The 8,659-nt window shown below is 44.9% G+C and overlaps 1 pseudogene; it reads left to right on the top strand.

Annotated features, from left to right (window-relative positions):
• Positions 1-1,721: 1,721 nt before the first annotated feature.
• On the top strand, positions 1,722-6,499 carry LOC119299063 (annotated as a pseudogene).
• Positions 6,500-8,659: the final 2,160 nt, after the last annotated feature.

Below are 8,659 nucleotides of genomic sequence, written 5' to 3'. Positions count from 1 at the left end.
TTGGGGTGACATGGGGCGAAATAGAAGTGGGAATCTTTGGGGGGTGACATGGATGAAATTGTTCGGTCTGGGCTTGCTATGACCGAACGGGTGGATGCGGCTGGCGTGGCAGCCTCTTGTGCTTCAAGATGCGTGAACATGTTTTTTTTACGAGATGCGTAAACATGATTCGACGGTACTAAAATCGTGACGTTTGGCACCTATCGTATCATTTTGGATGATGATTCAGCAGACGGAGATGCACTCGGGAGCGCCGACTTGGGCGGCCGCGTCCCTTCCCCTCGCCTCGCAGGTAACCCCCCGCAGCTCAATCCGATTCCGATCCACCTCGCCGTCGCCCCGCTAAATGCATAGCCCACCTTTCTCTATGAGTTTAAGTTTTTGGACGAGTGCAGTTCTACACTAACTTTGACCATTGATTTGATCAACTAAATGTATATTACTATGTCATTAAAATACTTTTCGTGGCACATAGCATATACGCGGATTTTTCGTGGCAAACTGATGGTCAAAGTTAGAAACATTTTTTTTGCTTAGGCGTCATGTCGTACGACCAAAAAGAACTCTAACTTGGTTTTAGGCACACAAAAAAACCTCAATGCAACAATACCAAGATCTAGACACATAGAAAACGGCGCTTAGTTTAATTATGTACCATGCCAAGCAAGTACTAACATTCAGACACTGTATTTGTAAAATGACACCATTTTATCTTAGTGACATGTGAACTCAGTTGGTGGGGGGCTTTTTGTGAGTATTATTTGGTGGAAGTGGCAAATTTACATTTATTTTTTATGAAAGATAGATTTAATTATTTATACCGCATAACAAGAGGTACTGACATATGACCCTTAAGACTGCTCACAGTGGGGAGTAACGTAGAGTAGTAACTTGCCGATGTTACTAGTCTATGTTACTACCTTCATAGTGGGTAGTAATATATAAGTGATATCATGAAAGAGTTCATTTATTAGGCTATAGACTCATTATGCATTCAAATGTGTGATGTTACAGTAACTAGCTAAGTTACCACAAACCCCTCTCTCCTCATTAATTAGCTGCCACATAAGCAATCTTGTATTGAAATATGTGATGTTACAGTAACTAGCTAAGTTACCACAAACCCCTCTCTCCTTATTAATTAGGTGCCACATAAGCAATCTTGTATTGAAATATGTGATGTTACTAGTTAAGAGGGTGCTTGGATACGTTTTAGTCCCATGACTAAAAGTAGTGGGACTAAAACTTGCTAGTCCCACCCATGCTTGGATCCAAATACTAAAAAGACTAAAATCAAGTTATTGAGCATTTATTATCCTCCAAACCCTTCAATCCAGAACTCGCATGTGTTAAAGGAGAGGCATTAAATGATGAAAGAGAGGGCTAATACATATTTTAGTAGGTTTCCTATGACTAAAAATTTTTAGCCTCAAGACTAGTCCTAGCCTCTCTTTAGTCAGAAGTGCTTGGAACTTTAGCCTCTAAAAGAGACTATTTTTAGTCAGACTAAAAATAGTCTTTTGGATCCAAGCACCCTCTAACTTACTTCCATTGTGACTAGTCTAAAAATGATCAACTGGTTCTCTTTTATTTTAATTTTGTCCTTCGTTGGGCCAAGCATTTAATATGTAAGCTTTTTGCGAATCCGAGGCGCCTGACCAGCTCGAGGCCCTAAGTACACTGTCCCAGTAGTAGTACTAGTACTGTGTGGTTCAAATGGACCAGTTCACCACACAAATGGATAGAAATGCAGAGCTCCACTGGTGCTCTAGATGTAGCTAGTTGCTGTCACAAGAAACATGAGGCAATGACGTGATCCATAGCTTGGGAGACCATCATTCCGCTGGTGAGATATTGTGTGCCTTCCCTTGTAGTATCTCTGTAATCGTCCTCTCAAGGATCTCTCTGAAATTTGCTTCCCAAATTTACATCCTAGCATTTCTTCTCTCGCTTGTTCATTGCCTATGAAGTCTGCATTTGTTTTAACTAAGCTGACTCCACTAGATCAGAACTTTTCCCATCTTGGCCTACATATTTTACTCTCGGTTGACTCAGATCTAAGCTAAGGCTATTTCGGTCAGATCTAAGCTAAAGAGAGAACTGAAAACTCGAATAGATTTGCAAAGTCGAGGATCAGAAGGACACGGCTAGTACATTTCCTATCTTGTTTTGCTGGGCCAGACTCAGCCAATTTATGTGGTGCCAAATGATGTAGGGGACACCATCTTTCTGCAAGTTTTAACCCTCCATCTATTGCCTATTGGCATGGCCTGCAGATGCTAGATTGCTGAGGAACATAAGCTCCCAAAACAGAGTTGCAAGGTTATTTTTACTTGGAACGTGACTTCCAGATTTTCATTCAGACAAAGCTAACGAGGAAGAAAGACTTTGATAATGATGCAGATTGCTTGTACTATCTCCCCCCTTCTCTAATCATCATACCTTTGTGTTCAATGTACTTGGTAGTAGTATTTCACAACCTACATCTGTGTTCAGTGTATCTGAACTAAATGCAAACTTGACAATCCCATACGCTAATTCTGCATGCTATATATGTGCCATTTACATTATCATCTTATATTAATCGTACTAGTTATATTTATCTAATGGTTCTTTTCCACAATGACAGGATTTGAAAGTGACATAGAAGAGCACTGCATTTAATATTAGGAAGAAACTTAGCAAAGATGGCAGAGGCTGTTGTTTATGTTGTGCTTGGGAAAATTGCTGCTAGTTTGGGGCGAGATGCTATAAATGCAATAGGAAAAGAAGCATCGGATTTACTTGAAGCTGAGAACAACATGAAGCAGCTTGAGATTGAATTTAGAGTTATGAAAGCTTTTCTAATCCAAGTAACAATGTGCTCATCACGTAATCTGGCTTTTGATGCGTGGCTTGATGAGGTAAAGAGGGTTTCACATGACGCTGAGGATGTAATTGACGGGTATGAATACCTGCTTGGACAATCAAATACACAAGGTTGTAGTTCACTGAAGAAACTATGGCGCCGTTCCAAACATGCGGGTGGTTGGCGAAGCATTACTGAACAGCTTAAGCAGATTGAGGTCCGCCTTTCAAAGCTCACAAACATGAGAGATCGTTATGGTATTGCAATCAATGTAGAAGAAGTTAACCACACAAGCCAGAATGGTCAGCTGGAACATGCTCTGGACTCAACATGTATAAACATCGAGGATGAGGTGGTCGGGATTGAAGAAGAAACATCATGGCTTGTGCAACAGTTGATACACGGGCAAGAAGAGCGAACAATCGTCTCTGTCTGTGGTATGGGTGGTTTAGGTAAAACGACTGTTGTCCGTCAGGTCTATAAAAAGGATGAAATTAAGCAGAATTTTGACTGTTCTGCATGGATTTCAGTCTCTCAAAGTTACAACATTGAACATCTATTGAGGGAAATATTAAAGCAGCTCCAGGCGAAGGAAAAGGACATCCCTAGTCAGGTTGACACTACCGATGTTGCAAGCTTGGTACAAAAACTAAAGAACTTCTTGCAGGACAAAAGGTATTTGATTGTCTTGGCCGACATGTGGAGTCATTATGCCTGGGTTTTATTAAATCATGCACTGGGTATAAGCAACAAAGGAAGCAGGATCATCATAACTACCAGAAATGAATATGTTGCTTCATTAGCTGACGATGAGCATGTCATTAAACTTAAAACACTTGGAAAGGAGGAAGCATGGGATCTCTTTTGTAGAAAAGCCTTTACAAGAGTAGAAGGAAAAACATGTCCTCAGATTTGTTGGGTAGAAAAAATTGTGGACAAGTGTGAAGGGTTGCCACTAGCTATTGTTGCCATTGGAACTTTGTTGTCACACAAAAAGCCATATGAAAATGAATGGAAAACTTTCTATAATCAGCTAGATTGGCAGATAGTCAACAACCCAGAGCTCAACTCTGTAAAGAATGTCTTGGACCTTAGAATCAACTATTTACCAGGAAATTTGAAGAACAACTTTGTATACTACGGCATATTTCCTGAAGACTATCAGATTCTAAGAGATGAACTTATTAGGTCATGGATAGCTAATTAAAGGCTTCTTACAAGAAAGGGGGCCATGTTTAACTATGGAGGAAGTAGGGAATGAGTATCTCAACGAAATCACTCAACGTTCACTTCTTCAAGTGGTCCAGAGAGATGCTGATGGCATGGCACAGACATTCCAAATGCATGACCTTGTAAGAGATATAGCTGTAAGCAAGTGTGCAAGTGGGAATTTTTCTCTTCTTCTGGATAACTCTCGTGATACAATGCATAGCAGAGAAGCACGACGTATTTCGGTACAGAAAGCTAACAGCATTGAAGGTACTCTTAATGGTAGAGAAAAGATACGGTCCTCCATTTTGTTCCATCGTGAAGTATCATCCTCCTGGGTAGAATCTGCTTCTGGAAATTTCAGATTGCTAAGAGTCTTGTCCTTACGATTTGCAAAGATAAAGAAGCTCCCTAATGTTGTGACCACCCTGTTCAATTTGCGCTACCTTGATTTGTCCTTTACAAATCTTAAAGTGGTTCCCAAAGCTTTGTGTAAGTTGACGAAGCTACATATGCTAAATCTTTTAGGAATTGATGTAGTGGAACTGTCGCTCCAAATAAAAGAGTCGACTAAGCTCTGATTTCGGAGTACTCTTGGTCCCGTTGACCCCCGTGTCTCCTCCCTGAGTGAGGCGACCGGGGGCTCCCCTTCCCTCCTCCTTCTAATCACCTCCCGCCGCCACCGGCATAGGCCATCGGGCCTTGCTCGCGTGGTGTCGGCGTCATCAGCCCCGCCCCCCTCCGTGGCGCTGCCGCTTGGGTGGTGGTGGCTGGCGGCGATGCATCCAAGCTGGCGACGGATCAGACGGCGGCGCAGCTTCACGGGTGGGGCGGCGCGATGGCTGCCGGTGGCGCGGCTTCTTGGCTGCGGGGCAGCGCGATGGCTAGCGGTGGTGCCCTTCCGGCCCAGATTTGGGCCATTTTGGGCCCCATCTGGGTTTGGATGGGCTTGGCGTGGGCTTTATGGCATCGTCTCTGGCGGAAGGAGGTGTGGCTGCTCGTGCTGGGGGTGGTGGAGTGGCGACACTCTTACTGCAGTGCGGCTACGGGAGCTTCACGAGCCCGTTTCGGACTCGGCCAGGCAGGGGTGTCTGGTGTGCTCCCGAGTTGCATCCGATCGGTTACTGCCAAGGGTGGTGGAGGTTGTCCCTCCCGTGTGGCAGCTGGCCCTGCCGCTCCTCTTTCCCGACTGATTCCTCTTGATCCCGCTGGTCTCGCTTCGGTTGCCACGGTGAGACGGCAATGGTGACCGCAAGACTGTGGTGGCACATATTGGTGGACGACAAGTATGGTGGAGCGTGATGGATCATCCGGGGTCGTGGTTGGTTGGCGGTTGGGAGAAATCCTTCTCGGCTTGTCCGGCTCTGATGCGGTGACACCCGTGGGTGCCGCCGTGCCTTGCTGAAGGGTGTCGTAAATACCCCTTCCCCTACGCCCCTTCGCGTACCGGGAGAAACCCTAGGACATGTCCGAGTAGCAGCGTCGTCATCGTCGTGTTCCTTCTTAAAGGTGTTGCTTGGTATGCAGTGTTCTGGAGTGCTAGGAGTGTGGTGGAATTGTTCGGCGGGCGCAGCGGTTGCGAGTCATCTTCGCTTTCATTGATCTGATGTTGTTGGCATTTTTTTCTCTGATGTTTCTCTTTTGTTTATTTTCGGCGTGCTTGCGCCGAGGCCTAGCAATTGTATCGTGTGGTTGCTATATCATGCGGGGCGAAGGCCTATTTCGTCAAAGCTCCAATTTCTGCTACCTAAGGTCAACCATGATTATGATGCAAGAATATTTGATTGCTTTCAAGGTGCTAAAGTACATTCTGGAATTTGTCTTCTAAAGGATATGCAAGAACTGGGATATATAGCAGCAAACAAAGATATAGTCGTCATTCGTTGCAACTTGACTTTGCTCCGAATGTTTAAAATAACGAAAGTCAAAGCATGAGCACATTAAGGAATTATGGACCTCTATTACAAGATTGGCACACCTTTCTGATCTTATAATCTCGTATGCGAAGGAAGAAGTTCTTGATCTAGAAAACTGAGATCCTCTTCCAAATCTGGAATGGTTTTACTTGAAAGGCAAGTTGCAAGGACGTGTTATCCCATCAATATTCGGCAGTTTTGAAAAACTGCGCATGGGGTGGTCCAGGTTACAAGCTGATCCAATTCCTTCATTTGGACACTTATCGCATCTAGTCTAACACTCCAACTTCACCTTTACAGAGTCTATGAGGGACAGATCATGATTTTCAAGGCAGGTTGGTTTCCAAACCTCGAGAAATTATACTTAGCTGACATGGAGCAGCTCAGTTGCATGGAAGTGGAGGCGGGGGCCATGCCTATCCTGAATTATATGCAGCTCACTGGTCTGAAAAGTATGCTCATTGTTCCAGCAGGATTCCAAAATTTAACCTTACTCCAACAGATGGTCCACAAGGACATGCAGTAGAATCTATAGCTCGGTAGAAGGCTGCCTTTGCAGCAACCATATCCCCCAGGTACTTCATCGCCTTCGGTAATGATGCAAGTGCCGCTGGTAAATATGTAGGTATTTATCTATTTATTTATTTATGATTTCACCAATTTTTCTTATGCCGTGAAATATTTTCTCACTTTAATTTGGTGTGGACCAGATAAATGTAAATCGGAACCAAACACCACAAGGAACTTATAAATTGTTCTTTGGGTTGAAACACCACAAGGAAGAAACTTTGCGTTGTTGTTGAGAGCGATTTTTTGTAGGACGAGCTACAGGGTACCCTCTATCACAGCCGTTCAATCTGGGCTGCCGTGCATCTGGATGTGTGCATAAGATTCGAAAATCAGCAGCTAGGCAGGTGCTCAACGCTCAATATTCTGGCACCGGAGGACTTTTTTACTGTTTTGACCCATTAACAAAAGTTTAGCACAATTTAACCTTATTTTGAAACTTTTCTCAGATCTGACACATTTCAAGACGCCAACAACCATGGCGTCTTGATACCAATGGCGGAGGTAGAGGGTGGACAGGGTGGGCCGTGGCCCACCCTGAAATTTGGAAATAGCCTTTATACAATAGAAGAAAGGCTACACTATTGGCCCACCCTGGCCCAGTGGGCTAGGTCCGCCACTGCTTGGTACACTGTAGACGCCGCAGTCTCCGCCGTCTGGCCTTAGCCCACCTTGCGACGAAGCAAAAGGGTAGACGCCACAAACCATGGCGTTTATGTCCGAAAGTTTAAATAGCATGCATGCTTGTACACACATATATGAACGACAAGATGAAAGCTATGAAGTCGCCGTGCAGTGTCCCCTCAGCCTTTCTTGAGGCCACGGCAATGCCTAGTGCTACCCCGCAAAAAAAAAGAAGAATAAGAAGAAGCAATGCCTAGTGCTAGTGCAATCGATGAGTTAGATGGCCGTGCTTTCCTGTCCCAGCCAACCAACGTCTAGCACCATGCTGTGCATGTACAGATGTACTCGTATGTATACATATACCTGTATATGTACGTCTTGTTCCGACAAAAATCTTCTGGAAAGACTTCAAACCTATGTGTAAAAGCATCAACAGTCAGACTTATCTAATTCGGTCCTAAACGCTCATAGACACGTCCGAGCGCATCCGTGGACAATGATCAGTCATACCTCAGATGTCTACGTGCACAACTGGGTACCTCGTCCACAGATTCTTAAATCCATACAATGTCATGCAACATAAACTACATACTACATACTGCATCTCGATGTTGAACATAGTATATGGCTAATTCATCATAAATGTCATTGGACTATCAAAAATTGTACATGCTTTTATACATTTTTTTAAAAAGAGGTCATCCTCAGCCTCTCCATTCGAAAGATGCATGCGGTTATATTATTAAACAAAGTTCAGCAAAATACAAAGTCAGTAATCTGAAGAACAGCTCACAAAGGGAGCACAAATAAAAAAGGCTAAGCAAATAAATCAAAGCCACAACCGGCTGGATGAGACTACATTAAGAACCTATCTTATTATGCGACTGTCATCTAAACCGGTTGAAGATAGCCCATACCACCATCTCTCATCGGTTGCACTCATTAGCTAAATGCCCTATCGGAGCCTACAGAAATGAGTAACAACCCCGTACGAATTCATGCCGTAGTTCTGGAAATAACCTACAAGAACATGCTTTTACACATGGGTTTGCAGCATTACCAATAGATTTCCGTCGGACCAAGATGTACATATGTGTATGCTTAGGGCATCTCCAGCCGAGCCCAACGCCCCCCAGGCCACTTTTTTAGCACCGGCGGCAAAAAATCCTCCCACTCACGCCTCTAAAGCGTCACTTTTCGCCGGATTTATAGAAAAATAGCGCCGGTAGTACCACCCCGAACCCAGCTCCTCGGGGGGCAGTTGGGCGTGCCGGCGCCACTTTTTTGCCTCCTGTGGCCCACCTGCAGCCACTCTCCCGCCGCTTTCTCCACTTTTTCGTCGCAGAGCCCCACCTTCTCTCTTTCTCCGTCCGCTTTCTCTCTTGCCATGCCTGGTGCCTTCCCGCAGCTCCCGCCGCGTTGCCGCAGCACCCGACCGCGCGCGCCGCCCTGCCCCGGTGCCTTCCCGCAGCTCAGGCCCGCCGCGTCGCCGCCG

This window comes from Triticum dicoccoides, chromosome 5A (assembly GCF_002162155.2).
Source record: "Triticum dicoccoides isolate Atlit2015 ecotype Zavitan chromosome 5A, WEW_v2.0, whole genome shotgun sequence".
NCBI classification, from domain to species: domain Eukaryota; kingdom Viridiplantae; phylum Streptophyta; class Magnoliopsida; order Poales; family Poaceae; genus Triticum; species Triticum dicoccoides.
This window is presented reverse-complemented; position numbering and strand designations above follow the sequence as displayed.